Source organism: Canis aureus, chromosome 19, assembly GCF_053574225.1.
Source record: "Canis aureus isolate CA01 chromosome 19, VMU_Caureus_v.1.0, whole genome shotgun sequence".
NCBI lineage: Eukaryota > Metazoa > Chordata > Mammalia > Carnivora > Canidae > Canis > Canis aureus.
The window spans coordinates 11,749,950-11,763,208 of NC_135629.1; the positions used below are offsets into that span (position 1 = coordinate 11,749,950).

General features: G+C 34.6%; 1 protein-coding gene and 1 pseudogene across 10 annotated transcripts in view; one reads left to right on the forward strand and one right to left on the reverse strand.

The window, feature by feature from the left end:
• Positions 1 to 13,259, reverse strand: part of GRM7 (glutamate metabotropic receptor 7) — an 836,468-nt gene that overhangs the window by 476,293 nt on the left and 346,916 nt on the right. The window lies entirely within an intron of this gene.
• Positions 11,990 to 12,882, forward strand: LOC144291178 (small ribosomal subunit protein eS1 pseudogene; annotated as a pseudogene).

Below are 13,259 nucleotides of genomic sequence, written 5' to 3' on the forward strand. Positions count from 1 at the left end.
CACCTGAGTGGTACAGTCTATTAAGCATCCAACTCTTGGTTTCAGCTCAGGTCATGATCTCACGGTGGAGGGATAGAGCCCCCATGTTGGGTTCCATGCTCAGTGAAGAGTTTGCTTGAGACTCTCTTTGTGTTTCTCTCTCTCTCCCTCTGCCCCTCCCCCTCTCTAAAATAAATGTGTAAATCTAAAAAAAAAATCTGACAACAACAAAAAAAATGTGTCTAGGGTGAGCTGAATTAGGAAAAGGAAGAAGCTCATTTGTTTTCTTTCACATTGTTGGGTTTTTTGGTTTTGCTGTTTTTTGTGGTTTTTTTTTTTTTGCACTCTCCAGAGAATATTTCACATTAAAATCCATCTACTTTTCATTTTTTTTCATACAATATTCAAACTGTCTCAAAATTTTTCAAACACCTACAGTCTACTAAACAGGATAATGGATAAATGAGTAATATCTTCATGTCCAGTGAGAAGCTGTGTAACAAAATATGCACACAGTAGTTGGTTTCAATCCTAGTTCCAGCACTTGTCGGTATTAGACACTGGACAAGTTTCTTAGTTCTCTGTACCTCAGTTCCTTCAGCTATAAGAAGGAAATAATTTAAAAAGCCTACCTTATGAGGTTGCTGTGAGTAGGAGATGAGTTAATACAAAGAAGTGCTTAAATTGGTACCTGTTCTATAATCAATGCTCAAAAAGTTATCTAATGATAAAAATGTTTCTGTGAGAGTAACCATTTTGTCCTTCTCTCTTTTTTTTTCTGTTCTATTGTCATGAGTGTTGATACTGAAAGGTAAATATAAGATCCATGAGTTCTCCTCCACACCGTCTTTCAGCTACAGCCAGAAAGATTAAGTCACTTTTAAATGGTTCTCTAATCAATCACAGTGGACATCAGTGAAAAATACTCAAGTCTACTTTTTCTTACTCAATGATTCTTTCCATTGCATGACACCATGAGGTCTTTAAAGAAAAAGCCTGGTTTTTTTCCCTTTTGTGTGAAAATACTCATTACTATGTCAACATTTGTCATATTATTTTAAAAAACTATTAATACATTAGCTAATCAATAGGTAGTTGATCATATCTTCATGACATTACTATTAAAGTTACTATCCTTTCCCATTCTAGACATCTAAAATACAGGTATCAACACTATCCACACTGAGAAAGCCATGGAATGGAAATGGTAAGTAATGTACCTAATATCACACACATGGGAGTAGAGCCATGGTTAAAACCTAGTACATTTGATTCCAAGTTCCATAAACCTCTATCAGAAGGGACTTTACCATGAGAATGAAGAATATAGCTGTAGAGCTCTCTGTTATTCTCATGTGCCAAACATCTATTTCCATGTCTGTCAGTAACAGCTTCTCAGATTTTTATTTGGGAAGCTGTCCTTCTCCCACTGGACACATTACTAGTAGGGCTGCTGTACAATATACTTCCATAATCCCCCTAATCCAACTAAAAGGATGAAGACATGAACCAAGCTAAGAGAATAATTCATTCTTGCTCTAGAATTTGATTCATCTTTTGAAAAAATTTGGAGCAAATTCTCAAAGTTTCTTTCCTTAAGCAACAGCCTGAAATTGAATTCCTAAAGATGCTGTGTCCTGAAATTCCTGAATCCTCTTTCCCCACCTATTTTCTTGGGTTTTATTTCTGATACTCTATCCTTCTAATAGATGTGTTCTGTTACTGTTTCCCAGGATCAAGATCTAATTCTTGCTACCAAAATGTTTTAACTTATACAAATATAGGCATTCACCTTAAACTAGTCGTATTGACATCTCCTTTTTAATTTTTTGATATAATAGCTAGCACTGACCCTTCCCACCTTATGATAGCAATAATCCCCCTCGGCAATTCATAGCACATGTGCCTCAGTTTAGGTTAGCCTTACCTACAGGTGCTGAGATTGGGCAACCCTATCACTAAATTCACCTCATCACAATTACAGGCTCAGTGACAGATTCATGACACAAATTCATAACATCAGAACTAACCACAGGTATTTCTGTGAAACAAATTATGAAAGAATACCTTCCAGGTTGCTTTGAGAGAATCAGTGACTCAGTGAAGATTTTCATACTAAAGTAGGCAGCAGATAGTGAAGGAAACCTAATTCTCAAAGTTTTTGAGCCCAAAGGCCCAACTATCCCTAAAGCTAGGAACCGTCCCGGACTTCTAAATCACCTAAGCCACTATGTTGCTTATCTCTCTGTTTGTAGGAATCGTATTTCTTTCAGTTGCAATTAAAGGTGTCATCCAAAACGACAACCAGCAAAAATTCCTCTCACAATTTTGTTCTGATGCTAACCAACACATGGTAGTAATACTGCCCCTTCATGCTTTTTAGAACTAACTATAATTTTATAAAACCTTCTACTTGTTGATTTCTTATTATGGGTGGGTTTTTTTTTCATTTGATAAATATTTAATGTTTGTCATTTCATTTTAACAGTAAGAGCCACACAAGGAAGGTTAAGTGGTATTATTCCCATTTGGCAGATGGGAAAATCAAAGGAGAGAATGGTTTAGTACTTTATCCAAAGTCGTGCTGGAAGGTAGGCAAAGGACACTATTCTAGGTCTGAGAAGTCAATGTGCTACATTCTTTGGGACAATATAGTACATTTATTGAAAAAGAGATGTCAGGGCAGCCCTGGTGGCTCAGCGCCACCTTCAGCCCGGGGCGTGATCCTGGGATCCTGGGATGGAGTCTCACGTCAGGCTCCCTGCATGGAGCCTGCTTCTCCCTCTGCCTGTGTCTCTGCCTCTCTCTCTCTCTCTTTCTCTCTCTCTCTCTCTCTCTGTGTGTGTGTGTGCCTCTCATGAATAAATAAATAAAATCTTAAAAAAAAAAAGAAAAAGATGTCAAACACAGTAGTATAAGTATTGCAGAGGCAATAGTTATTCTATTATCTGCTAGAACTCTAAAAACCATATTGTACAGAGTTGCCCAATTATTCTCAAATAAATGATTGCCCTTATTTTCTAAATGTCTAAACTGTAAACATTCGTTCAATGTGAATTGAATCCTTGTGATTTCTCATGGATTCATAAAAATGGTAAAATTACAAATGGCAAGAGGCAATCCAAAAAGAGATTATATCTAATATAAAAAATGATTAATATATGACCGAGTAAGACTTCTACAGTTAAATAGACAGAATACTGAAGAAATACCTTAATTAATATTAAAACAATTTAAATAAAAATTATATCACATATTTCAGTTGAAATCTATTTTCTTCTAATCTCTAGGTGACTCCTTAACCTCTATCAAGTCTTAGCTAAATCAGAATGCCCTTGAGAGTGCTTTCTGAATATGCTTAATGGTAAGTGAAGTTTATTTATGGAAGCAAATTAAAGTAATGCCACTTTTAAGCTTTGTATGATTTGATCCTGAAACAAATGTTTGTGATGAAATAATAAAACCCCTTAAAATAGAGTTTTATTATCATGCAAATTCCCTAGTTGCTGACTATAGAGTATCACACAACATGAGGAAATTCACAGTTACAAAGTAGATAAACGAGAGAATCAATTGAACACAATGAAGAACAGGGCAGAAAGCTTGTTTTGTACAATTTCAAATAGGAAATTCACTTTTCAGATTACTTTCTTCAGTAGACACACCTTGAATGATCCATACCCTTGTATATTCCTTCCCCCTGAGTGCAGGTGAATCCTGTGACTTGCTTCTAAATGATAGAGTATGACAAAGCTAATGGAATATTGCTCCTGTTATGTTACGTAGGACCCCTATCTTAGCCAACTGGAGTGAGAAATGTTTTCGCTGACCCTGAAAAAGCAACAGCCATACAGTGAGCAACATGGCAGGGAACCATAGGAGGCCTCCAGGACCTAGGGTGGCCTTTAGCCCCACAGTAAGAAGCTGGGACACTCAGTTATAGGCCATAAGCAAATGAATTCTAGTAAGAAATTGAATGAGCTTGAAAGTCGATTTTCTCCAGTCAAGCTTCAGATGACACTGCAGCTCAGGCTGATACAGTAATTGCTGACTTGTAGCATAGCCCTGACTTCTGACCTATAATAACTATGACATAATAAATGAGTACTGTTTTAGGTTGCTAAGTTTGTGGTAATTCGTGAAACAGTAATAGAAAAATCAATATACTTTCTGCTTTGAAATTCATGTTTTTCTCTATTTTTGATGAACCTCAGGACCTGTCATATACTAAGTACATAGTAAATATGTGTTGACTATAAATGTGAAAGTCATTTTTTTAAAGCCAGAACTGGGACTACTGTCTTACCAATAAAAGACACTGGTACTATGTATTTCCAAAAAGCCATGAAGATCTGAGGATATGATATAAACCTAAATTTCTCACAACTTATTTTTAATTTTCATAGATAAATCATCATCATAAGTGAATTATCAGATGAGGTTGATATACCAGGTCCATCCACAAACCAGTGTTTGGGTTTCAGAAATTCAGAATCTCTCCTAAAAATAGTTTATAGGATATCACTACAATAAAATGAATTGAGAAAATTAGAATCCTCAAAGACCAGAATACAAGGAAACCAATCAATGCTTAAAGTCAAATACATGAAAAATTCCTGAGCACCGATGTGAAGACTTTACCAATTGACAAAATTAATAACATATATATAGTCACATATATATGTCACATATATATGTCACATGTATATATATGTCACATAGTCACACACACACATATATATACATAGTTCAGTCAATATACAAATTACAAGAACAATTATCTAGATAGGAAAACAGCATGGGAAAAGGGGGAAAACATTGTTTCCTCTCCAACATTAGTTTAGTAATGTGAATAAAATTATGAGAAAAAAATGTGTGATTCCAAAATTCACTTTCCAGATATGTTGTCATTTATGTTGATGGCAAAGATAAATACTCTTACATATTCAAGTGCTAAGAAAACAAACTGGATAAAATTACTAACAGACTGGCATTGAACAAAAAAAATAATTTAAAGATAAAATTAATTCTAATTAACATTTGTGAAATGTAATGCAAATCTCAAGATCACACCAATAAATCTATGATAGAATGGTGTGTAAAGAAAAACTGAGATTGAGCTAATTTCACTGCCTGCTGTATTAGTTTGCTGTTGCCACCATGACAAACTATCACAAATGTAGTGACTTAAAAAATATGCATTTATTATCTCACAGCTCTGCAAGTTAGAAGCCTGGTGGGCTTAGTGCTTCTCTGCTTGAGTCTCACAGGCTCACATCAATGTGTCAGCATGACTGTATTCCTTTCTGGGGACTCTGGGAGTGATTCCACTTCAAACTCAATCAGGCTCTTGGCAGGATTCAGTTCTATGGAGTTGTAAGACCAAGGTCCTGTTTCCTTGCTGTGTCAGATAGGAGTCTTTCTCAGCTTCTGGAGCCTTTTGCATTACTTACCTTATGGACCCCTTCCTCCATTTTCAAAACCAGTTATCATGGGATGTGTCCCCCGCACTTGAAATCTGTGACATTCCCTCTTGCCTCATCTCCTCTCCTTCTTCCTTCTTGTCTCTCTAATTCTTCTACCTTATTCCTCCACTTCTAAGGGCTCCTATGATTACAAGGGACCTACTAAGATAATCTAGGATAATATATTTTAATATCTTATGACATCTGCAAAATCTCTTTATAGCATTACATAGATTATTGTTTGACTAAGTAACCAGGAGACATGAATCTTCAGCAGGGGGCCTAGGGAGGATAACTTGAAAATCTGCCTACCATACATACTTAGCAAAGGAAGCATTCAGAAACACTGTCATATTGTTGGTGATGACTCATAAATACAACTTCAAATATGATTATTTTAAAACTGAAATGTAATTATTAGGAAATGTAAAAATAGGATGTATCTCCTCCAAGTCACTCAAGAGAAAAGAGAAAAGAAAACTTATGTAGTAAAATATATAAAGCAAAGGAAAGTAGAAGGAAGGAAACAAGTAAAATAAAATATTAAAAAGAAATAAAATTAATAATTACATTAGTAAAGATAAAAGGTGAAAATAAATGCAAAAAAAAAAAAAAAAACCCAGAAAGTATTAGATGAAAATGTGGAAGATTATTTATACAACCTGAGAGGGAGAAACCCTTATGTTTATAAGATGTGGAATCCATGGAAGAAGAGATTGGCTATGCCAACTAAATAAAGAACAGATATTTTCACATACCACCAAGCAACAAATCAAAAGACAATTAAATAAAAAAGTAGAAAACTATTGGTTGCATGGTTTCTAAAATCAAAGAAAGAGAACAACCCAATGGAAAAATAAGCAGAAATTATGATTGAAAGTTGACAAAAAAACACACACAAATATTTTTGAACATCTGAACAGCTGTTCAACTTTATCACAAGAAAAATTAAAATTAATACACTGACAGATGATGACTACATTTATCATAGTGAGCAGTAATGTACAGAACTGTTGAATCACTGGGTTGTATACCTGAAACGAATATAATATTGTGTGTTAACTATACATCAATAATACATTTTAAAAAGAAAAAAACACTGAGATTCTACCTTTATTCAGAGTAGCAACATACAGAATTTCTGGTAAATATTTTGCAAAGGAAACATCTCTTAAAATGTTAGTAGAAGTTTAGATGGATATAACCTCAATAATTATATTGAGTAATATTTGTACCAAATATAATTGGGTAATATATCCCTTTTTAAAGAAACTTTATTTTAGAGTTTTAGACTGACAAGAATTGCGAAGACAACTGCTGAGACCTCACACCTAATTTTCCCTGTTATTAGCATCTAGCCTTAGTATGGTACATTTGTCACAATTAATGAACCAATGTTGATATATTATTAAAATCCATACATTATTAAGGTTTTTTTTCCCCTAATGTCTTTTATCTGTTCCAGAATGCATCGAGGTAACAACTTTACATTTAGTCATCAAGCCTCCTTAGGCTCCTCCTGGCTATTGCATTTTTAAATTTTCCTTGTTTTTTATGACTTCGGAAGGTTTGAAGAGGATAGCCAGATATTTTATAGAGCATCCTTCAATTAAGATTTGTCTGATATTTTTCTCATGATTAGGTTCAGTCTGTATTTTTGAAAGGAAGGCCACAAAAGTAAATTGCCAGTCTCCCCAAATCATATCAAGGGTACGTACTATCAACATAACTTACTACTATTGATGTTTGCCTTGATCACCTGGTTGAGGTAGTGTTTTCCAGGTTTCTCCACTGGAAAGTTACCTTCCTCCTTCCATAGTATACCCTTTAAAAGGAAATCACTCTACATAGCCTGTATTTAAGGAATGGCAAATGATTCTCTATCCTCTTGAAGAGGGAATATCTACAGAAATTATTTGCAACTCTCTCCTATGGGAGAGAGTCTAGTCTCTCCTATTTATTTATTTAGTCATTTATTTATATCAGTATGGACTCATGGATATTTATTTTATACTTTAGGGTATAATCTGATAACACATTATTTTGTTGATCAAAAAAATTGTTTAGCTTTGGCTATTGAGAACTCTTTCAGTTGGTATTTGTGTACCTTTGAGTTATTTTCATCATCATGGCTTTCTTTTTTCTTTGGGTACTTCTTTATTTTCTAGAGCTATAAGATGTTCCAGGCTCATTTTGCATATTTCTTCTCCCAATCATAAAAGCAACCATTTCTCTAAGAAGCCCTGGTTCCATTTACTAGGAACGGGAACAGAAGACCTAGGTGCCAAGTGTACTTGTTGTATATTTGTATACACTAATCCATGTAAATACAAATATCTATCAATATTTCTATATCTAACCATGCATACCTATAGCAAACTAAACATGAATTCATACTGATGCCTCCATCTCTAATCCATAACCACACAAATCAATATAACCCCTTCCTATTATTTACTGTAACCTATCCCATCAGTTAAGACAATGTCTTTTAAAGACACATATCCAACGCTTTCAATTATACAGACCAACTCATACATCTGCAATGTGACATGTATAAATACACTCACTCTAGCACAGTTTGTAAGTCAAGATATGAAAATAACTAAACCATAAATAGGTAATCAATTAAATAAACTTATTCCACCTGTAGATTTTATATAAGTGCTATACTGTCTGATTGGAAAAGTTCCCCAAGTGATAGGTTTCAATAAATTAATGAACAAATGGATGAGCAAATAAAAGATGAATAACAGAAATTGAAGAAAAAATCATTAGACATTATCTGAAAAACCTATATATAGGAGACCTTTTTAACTAAAGAAGGAAATTCAAGAGCCAGGAAAAAAAAAATACAGTTTCTCCTCAATCTGTATGTAATAATTGACCTCAAGAGGATTAAACACTTTTCAGTGGGAAAAGAAAACCTATTGTGACCATATATGTTTGTTTAATGATCAAAATACAACCTAATTCATAGCACTAATGCCAAAAATACCATGTAATCAATAGCATAAACATCATTAATTTACTTTAATGGCAAAAATTGCAAGTACAATGTCAATAGACAAAAGGTACTTTGAAAAACAATTTTATAGTTAGTAATGTACATGACAAATCAATAACTGTAATATTCAAAAAGAGCTTAAGATTGACATAAAAAGACAAACAACACAAAAGAAATGTAGATACAGAGTATAAATAGACGATTAGCAGAAGAGCAAATTCAAATGGTCGAACATATCTGAAAATATTCTCTACCTTCCCAAGTAATCAGGAAAATGCATTAAAAATTACATGTCCCTGGGTGCCAATGAATGGATAGAAACTGAAATATTGATATTTTTTCTCTTAAACTTGTACATATTGTTTGATCCTCCCCCACAACAAATATGCGTTATTTACATAATCAGACAAGCAAAGGTATTTTTATTAAAAAAAAAAAAACAGAAATAGGAATACCATGTAGGAATAGGCAATTCAAAGAAAAAATGCAAATTGAAAATAAACAATGAGACATTTTTAATTTTACTAGAAATCAAAGTATTATTAATTAAGGCAGTATCTTGCATCACCTAAGGAATTTTCAGTGATAAAAATATTGATAATCCTGTACTATTTAGATCTGAAGTCAATAAGAGCTTTCTGCAGGAATTTGAAAATATCTATCAAATATTTAAACATACACATACTTTTTTTATTTCTTTAAAGAATTTATTTATTTGTTTGAGAGAGACGGGGATAGCATGAGTGAGGAAGGGGGAGGTGGCAGAGGGAGAAGCTAACTCCCTGCTGGGTAGGGAGTCCCACGTGGGTTTGGTCCCCAGGACCCTAAGATCAGGACCGGAGCCAAAGGCAGATGCTTAAATGTCTGACCCACCCAGGCACCCCACATACATACTTTTTAATCAACAACTGAACTGCTAGTAATTCATGCTAAGGAAATAATCTGGGATTTCTGGAGGTTTAGCTGTAAAACTGCTACAGTGTTAGTCACACCCCCATTGTTACATGCTCATAGCTGTTGTTCATATCCCTATGTATATATGAACAATGATTATTTCTGTGTTTAGGAATTTTTAAATAGTTAAAATACTACATATAATCTTTGCTACAAAATATTTGTATCTTATAGATAATTTCTTCTAGAAATTTTAAAGGTTTCAAAATGTGCACATACTACTTTTTCAATTAGTGTATATGGGTGTGTAGATGAGAAAAACTCAAAAAACATGAACAAAGGACCATGGGTTATTGTTTTCCTCTAATTTTTCTTTATTATTATTGAAATGTCTTTTAAATGAAATAAAAAGTAAGACAGCCTTGGTAATTTGTAATATTTTTTCTTCAGATTTTAGGACTGGATAATCATTACCATTTAAAAAGTCTATAGTAAGAATCTGAACAGGAGTGGAAAAATCAATTGTAGGTAATAAAGCTGAAGAGGACAGCTAGGAAGCCACAGGGAAACAATAACAGCTCCACAGTCTTCCAGTTGAGTGGGAATTAGGTCAGTCAACACACACTTAAGTCAACCATTGGAGCAAAATTATAATTTACTTGAATCCCATCATCGGGGTCACTGGTGGCCCATTTGTAATTCACTTGTACTTCATCACATCCTTCCTCAATCTGGCCATCATAATCCCTCATTCCTCTCTCAAATTAGCTCCCTTCTGTTAAGAAAGATATCTTGTCATTTTGTTTATTTTTCCCCTTCTTTCAATTTCAGCAACAGTTAAGCAGATAAATGACCTCAGAGACACACCAGCTTGCCTAAAAAAAAGGAACCGCTTCCTCAAGATGCAAAAACCAATGATGTGATTACATAAATTACTAGAAATCTTTCCATTTGGCTGGTTACAGAGATGCCTGAATCACATATTAAAGACAGAGGTTTGCACTTACACGACTACCTGAAAATTGGTTGATACAGCAGAGTTTAATATTGGCATATTCAACACCCCCTATAAAGCTGTCAAGTTGGGTCACTTGTGTCTCAAAAATAAGCCAGCAGAGAGGACAATACATACACACACAAAATGAAACAAACAAAATCCTAAACATTCTTCAGATGTGCCCTTTCAATCTGAGTAATAAAAATATTTGCTAATAAATTTCTGCAGTAATAGAGAACAGAGTATTTCAGGTAATTTTTTTAGATTGATTGACTTGAGGGGGAGAGGGAGGCAAAGGGAGAAGGAGAGAAAGTCTTAAGCAGACTCCATGCTGAGAGACGCAGGGCTGGATCTCAGGACTCTGAAATCATAATCTGAGCTGAAATCAAGAGTTGGATTTTCAGGTATTTTTAGGGACTTCAAGGGCAGTGATATTAGTAATGTGCACATATAAGGATGTGGGCACAAAAGATTTGTTATTTTCCAATTGCAAATAAGCATCTAAAGCAATTTCAAATCCTTCTGTATTTTGTAGAACTGAGACAATCTCATCATTTCACAGGGTTGGCAAAGATAGTATTAAAATACCCTGTCATCAATTTTAGCATGTATTTTTAGTATTCTAAGGGAACAGAAATTACAAAATACATTACAAATGCTACACCCAAAGCCTATCACAGACATTATATGTACCCAAATGCACACACACATAATTGTTTCCTATCAATTCATAATCAAGTATTGTTGTTGCTTATGATTACATTAACATAGGATAATAAAGCAAAGACATGTTTTCTATAGAAAATTCACACTTTTGCTTTCCTCAGCTTCCAAATTATAAAAGTATAGGCATATAGCCAGGTATGATCTTTTGAAGTGAAAGGACTAGCAGAGAGAGGTAACTTCCAAGGCATTTCTAAAACCTTTTGGAAATAAAAGCAGAACCAGACCTGGGAAAACATTCACCTTATTATTTTAAAAAGATTAGAAAATTAAAAAGCCTTTATGTAGAGCTAGGGCTAATTGTCTTTTTAATTGGTGAATATTTGACAATTCATATTCCTGTCCTTTGACATGGCATATCTTTGCCAAGAGGGTTTTCAAAGAGAGACAATTGGGATGCCTGGGTGGCTCAGCGATTGAGCATCTGCCTTCGGCTCAGGGCCTGATCCGAGGATCTGGGATCGAGTTCCACATCAGGCTCCCTGCGAGGAGCCTGCTTCTCCCTCTGCCTGTGTCTCCACCTCTCTCTGTGTTTCTCATGAATAAATAAATCTTTAAAGAAACAAAAAAACAAAGTGAAACAATTGGACGGGATTGCCATGGAGACACCAAGCATTCTCTTGGTGGGAAAGCTGAGTTTTGTCTAATTTTCCAAAAGCTGTGTTAAGGGTAGTGACTCTGAAAAAGGCATAATGTCTAGTTCTTTAAAACTTCATTCACAGAGACATTTGTCTAGCTTTTCAGGTTTATAAGACACATTTGCTTCTCAATCTCCAGGCCTAAAATATCACCAGGGACAGACAGGGGCACAAGAAATATCTGCTGAATTAGGAATTTGAAAAACAATGTTTTTTTAATCCAATTATCAGGCAGTTACTAAAATTTATTTTCTTACTTTTCTGTAGGTGCATATTTATGACCTCCATATTTATTGTACTGAACCATAAATGACCTTAAAAATCTTGGTTTAAACAGTATCTGATGCACTTCCACCCTTTTGGCACCCAGAGCAGTACCATGGCGGTCGGCAAGAACAAGCGCCTTACCAAAGGCAGCAAAAAAAGAGCCAAGAAGAAAGTGGTTGATCCATTTTCTAAGGAAGATTGGTATGATGTGAAAGCACCAGCTATGCTCAATATAAGAAATATCGGAAAAACACTAGTCACAAGAACTCAAGGAACCAAAAATGCATCTGATGGTCTCAAGGGTCACATTTTTGAAGTTAGCCTTGCTGATCTGTAGAATGATGAAGTTTTATTTAGAAAATTCAAGCTAATTACTGAGGATGTGCAGGGCAAAAACTGCCTAATTTCCATGGCATGGATCTTACTCATGACAAAATGTGCTCCATGGTCAAAAAATGGCAGACCATGATTGAAGCTCATGTTGATGTAAAGACGACTGATGATTATTTGCTTCATCTATTTTGTGTTGGTTTTACTAAAAAATGCAATAATCAGATCCAGAAGACCTCTTATGTTCATCACCAACAGGTCCGTCAAATCCAGAAAGAGATGATGGAAATCATGACCCGAGAGGCGGAGACAGATGACTTGAAAGAAGTGGTCAATAAATTGATTCCAGACAGCATTGGGAAAGATATAGAAAAAGCTTGTCAGTCTATTTGTCCACTCCATGATGTCTTCATTAGAAAAGTAAAAATGCTGAAGCAGCCCAAGTTTGAATTGGGAAAACTCATGGAACTTCATGGTGAAGGTAGTAGTTTTGGAAAAGCTACCGGGGATGAGACGGGTGCTAAAGTTGAACAAGCTGATGGATATGAACCACCAGTCTAAGAATCTATTTAAAATTCAGACATTTAAAAATAAAATAAATAAAATAAAATAAAATAATAAAATAAAATAAAATAAAATTCAGACATTTAATGGTGACAAATAAAAAATATCTTATTTGTGATGTTTAATTTCTTATCATTCTTTTTAAATAGCTAGGCTTGGTGAAGCAGATGTTCTGAACTGACGGTGTGAACTTTTCGGAACTGTTGTATGGATCTTATCCATTGCTCTTGGCTACTAAATAGCTGCAAAACAGTAGTGATCTATTTCTAGCTGTAGTGATCTGGATGGAAGTGTTATAAATGGTTAATAAAAGGAAATTTAAAAAAATAAACAGTATCTGATGCTTTTAATTGTAAGGTTTTGTCTCCAAGAATCATCACTGGGTACATCCTCCT